At 33.1% G+C, this 12,435-nt stretch overlaps 1 non-coding gene across 1 annotated transcript; it reads right to left on the minus strand.

Moving 5' to 3' along the window:
• Positions 1 to 7,881: 7,881 nt before the first annotated feature.
• LOC112623879 lies at positions 7,882 to 7,988 on the minus strand. Its single transcript, XR_003119238.1, has one exon. It is a non-coding gene; the product is annotated as a U6 spliceosomal RNA (small nuclear RNA).
• Between the last annotated feature and the right edge of the window lie 4,447 nt (positions 7,989 to 12,435).

A 12,435-nucleotide genomic window follows, 5' to 3' on the forward strand; every position in this document is an offset into this window, starting at 1 on the left:
TCCATCCAGTTGGATCAATTTCTCATTTCTCAATTAATATTTTAAATTGTTTTACTGCTCCGTTGTGAATCAGCTTTTACTTAGTTATTTTATTCTCTTTTCTGTATCTGTTTTAAAGAATAACCCCTAAAGGCAGTTTGAAAGATGTAATAGAGCAACAATTATAGAAGAAAACAAGTATGCAAATGAGTGGGTGAATGAATGAACGGATAGATTCTGTCCAGAAAGGCTGACATGCAGAATATTGGGAAATGAATATTCTAAGTATCAGGATCTTCTATAAACACTACAGGACAGGCAAAGACTTGCTTTTCAGTTGATGATATTTTCATACATATATTTGAATTAATGGTGTACTGTGTTGCATATGCAGATTAGAAAAACAACAATACTTGACTGATAAAAATTACATTGTAACTATCAACTTCAGTTAATTAAAAATGAGAATTTTAATACATATTTTTAATAAACCCACATATAAATCCAAAAGAGCTCTGCAGAAAGAGTAAGAGATATTAAGAAATATTTTCATCAAAAAGAAAGCAAATGCTTAAATTTTGACAAAGGTAATGGGTATAAGAAGTAGACCATTTTTAACTCAAAGCTATGCTAGAGAATACTATTATAGTATCAGATTGTCTGAGCCATCACATCCTAATTAGATCATATCTCTGTACTATTGACAACTTTGACTCTCCCAGATAAATATGTTAAGAGAAAAAGATGACTAACAGAAACTTAATTTAAAATCTCAGTCTTTTCTAGTAACCCAGAAGATATTCTGATAACATTGCAATTATCTTCAATAATCTTAGGTAATGGCTGTATGATATGGGGAATGTCCTGTATATCCATTCCTTCTGAGAAACAATTGTGGTTACAGTTGGCATTTTTGAGTGTAAGTGCTGCTTCTATAATAGCAACTCCCCTGAAAAGTTTGGCAATAAGTAAGATTAATGACTGAGAACCACAAAACTATGTTGGAATCACTGTTATTTATGAAACATCAGGAACATCCATCTCTGTCTTCTCATTCTGAGAATTACATAATGGAAAGAATACAGAATTGGAAGTCGGTTGGTCAAGGTCACAATTTAGACTCTGCCTCAAACTGGTTGTATGACCTTGGGCATCTTTCATAAATCTAAGGTTTACCTATGTTACAGCAATATGAGTGGATTACATTAGATTGACACTGAAACCTCTTCTAGTCCAGTTGTAAAAGTTTGTAAATCTGAAACATTTGTCAGCATATAAGAAACATATGTACTGTGAATTGAGAGAAACTCCTGCTACCATTTTACAAATAATTAAACTTTTGATTTTAATCTATGAATTTTGAACTTTCTGCATTTTTCCTCTCATTTATACCATTGCAGGCTTATTTCTAATGTCAACTTTATAATCTAAATTTTAATATCTCACAACTTAGAAACCAACTATTTGGCATGCAATTGTTTACTTAAAAGATCTAAAGATAAATACTTTGCAGATAATCTGAATAGCCAAGATTTCCAAATGTTCTGTGTTTTCTAATATGTTAAAGCACTTTTAGATCTGATGTGCTATTTCATTATACAAAGAAAATTTAGTAGAAATAACCAACCAAATAAATTTTGCTTCATAAAATGGCCCATGGATACTGGAAATACTAAAATATACAAATTTCTATACAATACCATAGAATTACTTGTTAGAACATACTGAAAAATCTAAATGTGAGCTTAAACCAACGGCAATAAATGTAACGGTGGGTATTAATGCATTTAGTGTTGCTAAATACATGAGGCTGGGAAATTTATAAAGAAAACAGGTTTATTTATCTCACAATTCTAGTGACTGGAAAGTCCAAGAACATGACACCAGTATCTGCTTGGCTTTTGATGAGGGCCATGTGCTGCTACAAGATATGGCAGGAAAATGGAAAGGTGAGGGGTGTGAGCAAAGAGAGGTCCCAAAAAGGAGGAGGAAATATTTCTTTTATAACCCACTCTCCCAGTAACAATCCATTCTGGCAAGAGGGAGAACACACTTATTTCCAATGAGATAGCATTACTTCATTCGTATGGGAATTGCCTACATGACACAAACAACTCCCACTGGGCTACACGTCCCAACATGGTTACAGTGGCAATTAAATCTCAATGTGAGTATTGGCAGGGACAAACCACATTCAAACCATAGCAACTGTGACAATCTCAAGCTGATTTAGTTCCCAGGAGAAATATTAGATTTCCTATAATCTCTGAGTATAGAAGCCAGGAAAAGAGGAAGTGAATAGTAGAAAATGGAGGATGTCCAGGTACCATATATAGTTAATTTTGTGTTAGCTTGACTGGACCATAGGACCCACAGATTTGGTTAAACATTTTTTCTAGGTGTCTCTATGAGGGTATTTCTGAATGAGATTAACATATGAATTAATAGACTGAGGTAAAGCAAATTGCTATCCCCAGTGTGGGTGGGTCTCATTCAGTTCTTTTAAGGCCAGAGTAAAATTTAAAATGATGTCAGAAAGACTTTTCTCTCTTTCTGCTTTACTGTCCTGGACCTGAGATATTGATCACTTCCAACATGGACTAGGAATGGAACTATACCACTGACTACCCTGTATCTGGATTCTTCAGCTTCGATAATTATGTGACCAATTCCTTATAATACACACACAGGCACATGCACACATTCTATTAGTTTTGTTTCTCTGGAGAATCTTTACTGAGGCACTCTATATCTGATGGGTTAGCCACCATTGGCCAAGGAACAGCCTATCTCTGGAACAGGAAAACTAAAAATGGACAACATATTGTTTCTTGAGGAATCATTGTTGTCTTAAGCATAGGTATCTAAACCATTATGCAACTTGTAATAATACAATACACATATATCTATTTGCCCCTCACACACATAGTGTGGACTCACCAGGAATGAAATCATGTCTGGCAGTAAATGAAACAGAGTTATTCTATATGAATTATTATAATAGAAGTTAATATTTACTTGAATATTTACCGTGCTTGTGGTTCTGAGCTAAACATTTTTACAATTATCATATTTGATTCTGCAAAATTCCTACAATTACTACTATCATAATCTGCATCTTGCAGATGAGGCAACTAAAATTTAGAGAGGATAAGTAATGTCCATTTCATATCTGAGAAATAATATTCTTGGTCTTAAGTCTTGATAACTTTAAAGCAATTATTTTAATCTAATGTATATAGATAGAATGATATATAAATTTTGATTATTGGACTGAAACAGTGGCAGAGTGACCCAAGAGAACAAGACCTCTAGAATCACAGGATGTGCTGTTTACTACGTTTTATTCAACAAGCAACTCATATTAGTCTTCGGTTGAGTAACATCTTGAATGTTTTAATCTCTATAAAGCTCCTGTAGGGCATAAATCACGAGTCCTTCACTTTATTCCCCATAGGGGCTACCACAGCTAGGAGGACAGAATGCTTTGGCTGTTCCATTGATAATTTTTCAAATTTACAATATTTGATATACAAGTATTCACATATTATACACTTTTAAGTTTAGTTATGTGAAAATCCAAATGAACTATATGAACACATTGATTATACAAATAGCAATTTTCAAAATAACTTTTTTTAAGATTATGGTACAGGACAGATAGTAAAATATTTTTTCCTCCCGTTTTTGTTCCTAAACAACCTTTATTTACAATTCAAATATTTCCTACCTCTTACTTGCTCTTCCCTACACTGCCTATAAACAGCAAAATAGAAAAATAAATAAATCACTTAGAGGAAAACAAGAGACAAAGGGGAAATGATGTTTACCATTTACCATTAAGAAAAAATTATAAAAATAAAACCTTCCCCAAAAAAGCGGTTTGAGAAGCCATTTCCTTTCTCTCCAATCTCAAAAATTATTCATAAATAATGTTCATTATCATCATGTGATTATCTAGTAGTAAATACATTTAGGTGACTCTAATTTCCATTGATAAGGAATGATCTATATTCACATTTCTGTAACTTAGTTCATCTTCTCATCAATTCTAATAATTGGAGAGATATTTCCTCAGTAAGTGACGCATATGACCAGCTTCATTTACTCTTCTTATAATTATTATGTTTCTCTCCACAAAAATAAAAAGTAGAATATATTCCATTGTCTGTAAGAGTAAAGTTGTAAAAGAATTTGAGGAAATAACTTTGGTAGTAATACATAAGCCTCTTGCTTCCAAATGGCAAGGGAGCTATGGGAGAATTGGAGAGGTGTTGTCATTTGAACAGTAAACACTGTAATTGTTTTTCCTGTGGGAATGGAAAGTATAATATATATGATGTGCATTTGCTAGCAATTTTCCCTTGGAAATTTAAACTTATCTTATTTGGATAAATATATTGTCCAGAATTTTACCAGTGACATTACTTGGATTACTCTGTTCATAAAAACTATTAGCTAACAGATAACCTCAAAAACTGAGAAACATGACTTTACATAAAGTATTAGTTATGAGGAAATGTATCACTTTTCAACAATTTTTTAAAAACTCTGCATAGATATCTCCCCATAAAATAAATGTTTAAGTAACTAAAATAATTTTGATACATTTCTAATTATTCATCCCTAATGATAAAATTGTCCTCTTTGGGGAGAGGTGGAATCCATCTTTTTAAATTCATTATAAAAACGATGCACTTTATAATTTATATAAACCTAAAATTTTAAAATTATACAAGCCCATATTACTTAGGACCAGTAATATAAGATTTTTTTTTTAACTTTTATATTAAGTTCAGGAGGTACATGTGTAGGTTTGTTATACAGGTAAACCCATGTCATGGAGGTTTGTTGTACAGAATATTTTGTCACCTCTGTATTAAGCCTAGTACCAATTAGTTATCTTTCTTGATCCTCTCCCTCTTTCCACCTTCCACCTTCCACCCTCTGATAGATCCCAGTGTCTGTTGTTCCCCTTTATATGTCTACGTGTCCTGAACATTTCGCTTCCACTTAATAGTGAGAACAGGCTGTGTTTGATTTTGCATTAGTTTGCTAAGGATAATAACCCCAGTGCCATCCATGTCCCTGCAAAGGACATGATTTCATTATTTATGGCTGCATAGTATTCCATGGTGTATATATATCACATTTTCTTTATCCACTACACCATTGATGGGCATTTAGGTTGATTCCATGTCTTTGCTATTGTAAATAGTGCTGAGATGAACATACACATTGCATGTGTCTTTATAATAGAATGATTTATATTCCTTTGGGTATATACTCAGTAATGAGATTACTGGGTAGTTTTATTTTTAGGTCTTCAAGGAATTGCCAAACTGTTTTCTACAATAATTGAACTAATTTACACTCCTATCAACAGTTTTTAAGTGTTTCTTTTTCTCTGCAACCTCACTAGCACCTGTTATTTTTGACTTTTTAATAGTAGCCATTTTTACTGGTGTGAGATGGTTTCTCATTGTGGTTTTGATTTGTATTTCTCTAAAGATCAGTGTTGGTCAGCTTTTTAAAATATGCTTATTGTATGACTTCTTTTGAAAACTGTTAATGTCCTCTGCCCACTTTTTAATGGGGTTGTTTGGTTTTCTTGTGAATTTATTTAAGTTTCTTGTAGATGTTGGATATTAGATCTTTGTCAGACGCATAGTTTGCAAAAATTTTCTCCCATTCTATAGGCTTTCTGTTTAATAGTTTCTTTTGCTATGCAGAAGCTCTTTTGTTTAATTAGATCTATTTGTCAATTTTTGTGTTAGCTGCAATTCCTTTTGGTGTTTTTATCATGAAATATTTGCCTGTTCCTGTGCCAAGAATGGTTTTGTCTAGGTAGTCTTTCAGAGATTACATAATTATGATTTACATTTAAGTCTTTAATCAATCTTGAGTTGATTTTTGTATATGGTGTAAGGAAAGGGGTTAAGTATATGGTGTAAGGAACGGGGTCAATCTTCTGCATATGACTAGCCAGTTATCTCAGCACCATTTATAGAGAAGAGAGTCCTTTCCCCATTGCTTGTTTTTGTCAGCTTTGTCAAAGGTCAGATGGTTGTAGTTGTGTGGTCTTATTTCTGGGCTTTCTATTCTTTTCCATTCTTCTGTGTGTCTGTTTTTGTACCAGCACCAGGCTGTTTTGGTTACTTTAACCATGTGGTATAGTTTGAAGTTGGGTAGCATGATGTGTCCAATTTTGTTCTTTTTGCTTAGGATTACATTGGTTATTTGAGCTTTTTTTGTTTGTTTCATATGAATTTTAAAATAGGTTATTTCTTGCTCTGCAAAGAATGTCTTTGATAATTTATTAAAAATAACATTGAATCTATGCATTGCTTTGGATTAGTATGGCCATTTTAATTATGTTGATTCTTCCTATCCATGAGCACAGAATATTTTCCACTTGTTTGTTTCTTTGATTTCTTTGGGCAGTGTTTTGCGGCTCTCTTTGAAGGGATCTTTCACCTCCATGGTTATTTAGCTGTATTCCTAGGTATTTTATTTTCTTTGTGGCAATTATGAAAGGGATTGTGTTCCTGATTTTGCTCTTGGCTTGTCTATTGTTGGTGTGTAGGAATGCTAGGGATTTTTGTGCATTTATTTTGTATCCTGAGACTTTGCTGAAGTTGTTTATCAGTTTAAGGAGCTTTTGGGCCAGGACTATGGTGGTTTCTAGATATCAGATCATGTTGTCTGCAAACAGGGTTAGTTTGTCTTCCACTCTTCCTATTTGAATGTCCTTTATTTCTTTCATTTGCCTGATTACTCTGGTCAGGACTTCCAATATTATGTTGAATAGCAGTGGAGAGAGATGACATCCTTATATTGTGCTGGTTTTCAAAGGGGAATGCCTCCAACTTTTGCCCATTCAATATGATGTTGGCTGTGGGTTTGTCAAAGACGGCTCTTATTATTTTGAGGTATGTTCCTTCAATACCTAGTTTGTTGACAGTTTTGCTTTTATTTTGTGTTGTTTTTGGTTTTTGGAGATAGAGTCTCAATCTGTTGCCCAGCCTAGAGTACAGTGGTGAGATCTTGGCTAATTGCAACCTCCGCTTCCTGGGTTCAAGTGATTCTTATGCCTTACTCTCCTGAGTAGCTGAGGCTACTGGTGCACGCCACCATGGACAGTTGTTGTTGTTGTTGTTATTATTATTATTATTATTATCATCACTGTATTTTCACTAGAGATGGGGTTTCACCATGTTGCTCAGGGTGGTCTCTAACTCCCGGACTTAAGTGGCCCATCCACTTCAGCCTTCCAAAGTGCTGGGATCACAGGTGTTAGCCCCTGCACCCGGCCAGTTTGTTGAGAGTTTTTAACTTGAAGGTATGTTGAATTTTACCGAAAGCCTTTCCTACATCTATTGAGATAATCATGTGGCTTTTGTCTTTAGTTCTATTTATTTATGTGATAAATTGCATTCATTGATTTGAGTATGTTCAATTAATCTTGCATCCCAGGGATAAAGCCTACTTGATTATGGTGGATAAGTTTTTTGATGTGCTGCTGGATTCAGTTTGCCAGCATTTTGTTGAGGATTTTTGCATCAATGTTCATCAAGGATATTGGCCTAAAGGTTTCTTTGTATGTGTGTGTCTCTGCCAGGTTTTCATATCATGATGATACTGGCCTCACAGAATGAGTTGGGGAGAAGGCCCTCCTCCTCAGTTTTTTGGAATAATATTAGTAGCAATGGTACAAGCTCTTTTGTGTACATCTGGTAGAATTTGGCTGTGAATCCATCTGGTCCTAGGCTTTTTTTTTTTATCTTTTTAGTTGGTAGGGTATTTATTACTGGTTCAATTTCAGAGCTATTATTGGTCTGTTTAGAGATTAAATTTCTTCTTAATTCAGTCTTGGGAGGGTGTATGTCTCCAGAAGTTTATAAAAATATGGAATACTTCATGAATTTGCATGTCATCTTTGTGCAGGGGGCATGCTAATCTTCTCTGCGTCTTTCTGATTTTATTATATGTGCTGCCAAAGTGAGCATGAGCAGATTTCAAAAGATAACGACATATTAATTATTAGTGTACATTTGTTGGCTCAAGAAACTGTTATTCCAATTTTAGAGGTGTCCTATTTAAAGTTCATATATAAAATATAATCTGAAGCATCTTAAAATCATCTGGCTACTTTAAAAATTAATTTAAAATATCTGTCCTAATTACCAGACCAGTAGAAATAGGCATATATTAAGTGGCTAATATCTACTTGATGGATTATGTTATTTTGGGATAAAAATTGTGTTGTTTTAAATGAGCTAGGCCACTGGTAGTAAACTGCATACCTATTTTGTTTTGCTAGTCTTTTGTCATTATGCACTTTAATTTTTGCTTAACAATGGTGAAGAAAGCAATAAATTACTTGTCAGCAAATGATGTTAACAAATGGTACTGAGACACATGAAATTATGAAATAAATATAAAATGATGTATTATAAAAATATTTATGTTTTATTTCTACGCTGGTGAAAGTTTGTAGAATGATTAACATTTATTTCTTAGCATGTTTTGTTTACAACTTTTTGCTACATTGTATTAGAAACATATAATGTCTTTTAATTTTACTGTTTGTTGATAGTAAGAGGTTCTCAAATGTATATGCCTCAAAGCAATATAATTTTGATTTTTGTTCAAGTATATTTCCTTCACAGACTGACAGATACCTCTACTCATTGTAGTTGGTAACAAACCCAAGCAGATGGAGAATCCACCATGTAAACTATATCCCTCTCTATGTCAGTCTCACAGAGGCAATTACATATTATTGGAAACAATATACAGAATTTATTTACCAGAATTACATGGAACCAGCACATACTTACAAAAGAGCCAGAAAATGCAATTCTACCCTTATTCCTGGAAGATATACAGGTGGAATTATTTTGGGTGCATCAAAATGGCTACTACATTGTTCATTATATTTTTTGTTGTAATAGCAATTTATATGTATTGTAAGTTAGCATAGTGTAGTGATTACAAGTATATATTCTAGAGCTTGAATACTGGATTTTAAATTGTGGCTCTGCCATTTAACTAGCTGTAAGTTCAACTAACTGTTTTTTAGTTTTCTTATCTGGGTATTTTGATATTTCTATAAAGCATTATTTTGACTATTAAATATGGTAATAGGATTAAAACACTTGGAACGTTGCCTTGCAAGGAGACTCCTATAATTTTAGGAAATTTATCATAAATCCTACAAATTTAAGATTCACAGTTGGATTAGATCTAATATTTAAATATACTTAGTGTGCAGAGTTAAGTAAATGGTCTTTCCCTTGAATGTTTGCGCATCTAGAGATTCAAATAAAGATCTGAGGGAAAAATGTTCAATTGTGATCTTGTAGGGGATCAGTCTTACATAGGCAAATGTAGCCTGACTAACCTTCTACTGCTGACAGGGATAAGGGAAAGTAGGGAAGAAAAGTTCAGACTCTGGCTCAGTAGCAAGGCTGCTTCCACAGCTTTTGGCAGGGGACTGAAATGAATGAGAGGTGAGGACTTCATTTTTTATTGCAAAGGTTGTAGGTAGTTTTCTGGTTCTGTCATGAAAGAAATACTTAAAGCAGTAAGAGGATAAATTCTGATTAGCAATAACGAGGAAGAGTCTGTTATTGCATTTACATGGTTGATAAAGAGAATATTCATAAAATTATCACAGGGTGTTGGTATTGGTCTACTTTGGGAAATGCTGTAAGCCTATAACATTTTCTTAAGTATGCTCTTGGTGAGGACATATTCGTCATCTTGTAGGAAATTTGATTTCTTATCAAAATTAATGGCTGAATCATAATCTGTATGATTAAATATGGTAGTACCATTACAAAAGTAAGCGCAACTATGAAATAATGGTACTAAAGTTCTATGGTTCATAAAGCAATACAGTAGGCATTTCTTTAAACAAATTTCTAAAAGTTTTATAGATAAGCAGAATAAATCTCTAACCTTATCTCTAAAAGGGAGCAATTGTTTGAAGATACAGATACAATAAAATGACAGCATTTTTCTTAAAATATAACATGCCTATGTAATTCTATAGGTTCATATATCAATTGTATATTTATTAACTAAATTATGATTTACAGAAGAATACTAAAGGGACTGAATATCTTGATTTGGCATAATAAACCCACACGGGTTTTTCAATTCACGATATGTATTGTGTAAACAGGTTTTATTGGGGAAAAATCACATAGTGTAAAGAGAAGGCACATGATTACTTGTTATTTTATGTCTATGACCAGGTCATCTGAAGAAGTTCTTACTGTTTATTTGTAACTAGATTCTTTGGCAAGCTACAAGCCTTCTTAGCACTGACACTGATCTTTTATTCTTCACTGCCTCCAAACATTTAAATAGGATAGTATTGATAACAACAACAATAAAAACAGCCCAAGGAAGATTAAAAAAAATCCAATCAAATGATTCATTGTGGTGCTTAATAAGGGCTCCTATGAGCACTCTATTTCAGGTGAATGGATCCCCTGCTCCTTCTTCTAGTTCCTGGAATAAACCCGTGTCTGGTCTATGTTGCTGGACATGTAGATGTTTAGAGTTTAGAGTCCCAGTAAGGGGAACTATTTCTTACTATTGATTTTTCTAATTCAGCTTCCTTATAATGCAGGTATTGGAAATGACTTAGGCATATGTATCAAACAGAACAAGGTTTAGACACCAGGACATTGGGGTAAAATGTCAGCTATGCATGAAAATTTGAGGGGCTTGGATAAAGTCGAGGTTCAATATAATAATCTTACATGAAATTAAGATCAGATGTGTAAGCAAAGAGTCTTCCACTGCCCATATACAACCCAGTCTTCTAAAAAGGTGATCTCCGGTGTAAACTCTCCCCTTGGATTTTTAGAGAAAGAAAAATTACCAATCTCCAGTCAACTGATTGCTATGCAACCTAACTTCCAGGGTTTCTTTAGAACCATCAGGCTTGTCTCTATTCATACATTACAAATCCCTGTCTATATAATCCCAAAACATCAGATAGCTGAAAGAATAGTTAATCAGCATGATCCTGGAAACCCAAAGCTATGGTTAGGCTTCCAGGTTCATCAAAATGGGTCTTTAAAAAAAAATCAATAGGAAAAATAACTGTTGTGTGGACCACAGTTTTCTTATGACTTATATAAAACTCTTTATACTACATGTATTATGGAATTTAGAGAACTTTTAAAAAATGTTTTAGAAACAATACACTGCATATGCATGTACTATGTAACATCACAGTGGGATCTGGGGCAATGCCCCATAATCAAATACAGTGATATTTGTGTAGCAAAATATATGAATATTTAACTACTTCAACTACTAAGGACGTATCAGTTGAGATCAGGTTTGCCATGAATGTCAAAAAGTTTTTGTTTTAAAGTTTTTTTAATTTTTAATTAAATTTAATGAATTATGGATTTGAATTGCAGTTTTATTCTACAAGCCAAAAATAAGGAACATTCAGATACATTAACCTTAACTATAAGTGCTCACAAAATTCCCAATTTCATATCGTAAGGATCACATGAATGACTATTTTAAATGATTGGGCTCTTTTTTTTTTTTTTTTTCATATCAATACCGCCAATTTGGTGACATTTAGAAGGTGCCAAGAGTAAAAGATCAAGGTCAATGCAAACATGTGCTCACAACAGTCAAATAAATTGGTCACAAAATGTACAGCAAGAACTTCTTGTTCAGTGGACTGAGTCAAAGATACTAAATACAGAAATATGGACCAAATGTTTAGTTCTAAATACTAATACTTAAACAATCCAAGCAGTTGTTTGCATTTGATTATTTTTGAACATTCAGAATGAATTTTTCATTTTCATCTGACTATCTAGTAGGATCAAAAAAAAATGGGTAAATACATGCATAGAGAAAAAAGTGAAGAATGCTTATTATAAACATGTATGTATATATGTATGCATGCATATATGTATTTAAAATGGTATTAATATCACTTGAAATTAATGAAATAAAATTAGAGAATGATTAATTTCAAGATCATGTTTAAAATCTGAACATAAATGAGGAGGAAATAAAATTTAACTCCATAAAGCATGATCCTTCTCTTTTATTTATTTATTTATTTATTTATTTATTTATTTATTTATTTATGTACTCATTCATATATTAATTTAGCCAAGTAATATTTAATGAATGCTGGGGTTATAAAAATTAACATAATATAAAAACTGGATGGATCTGAATTGCTTGCAATCTTCAAGTCCTGAGCTACCCTTGCCTTTTCTCTATTGGCAAAGTGTACTTTCAATTAGTGAAATCATGGATGTCTTTAAATTTTGAGAGTAGGTTCTCTGTGGCTGGAAAGATATTTTCGATTTTGACCCTAGTTGTAAAACTCAAGTAGTGTATCTGTGGCTTCACTTCCCTTTTCTCAGCAGTCTCCTTCCATTTACCTTGCATATA

The sequence above is a fragment of the Theropithecus gelada genome, chromosome 4 (assembly GCF_003255815.1).
Source record: "Theropithecus gelada isolate Dixy chromosome 4, Tgel_1.0, whole genome shotgun sequence".
Classification (NCBI taxonomy): Eukaryota; Metazoa; Chordata; class Mammalia; order Primates; family Cercopithecidae; genus Theropithecus; species Theropithecus gelada.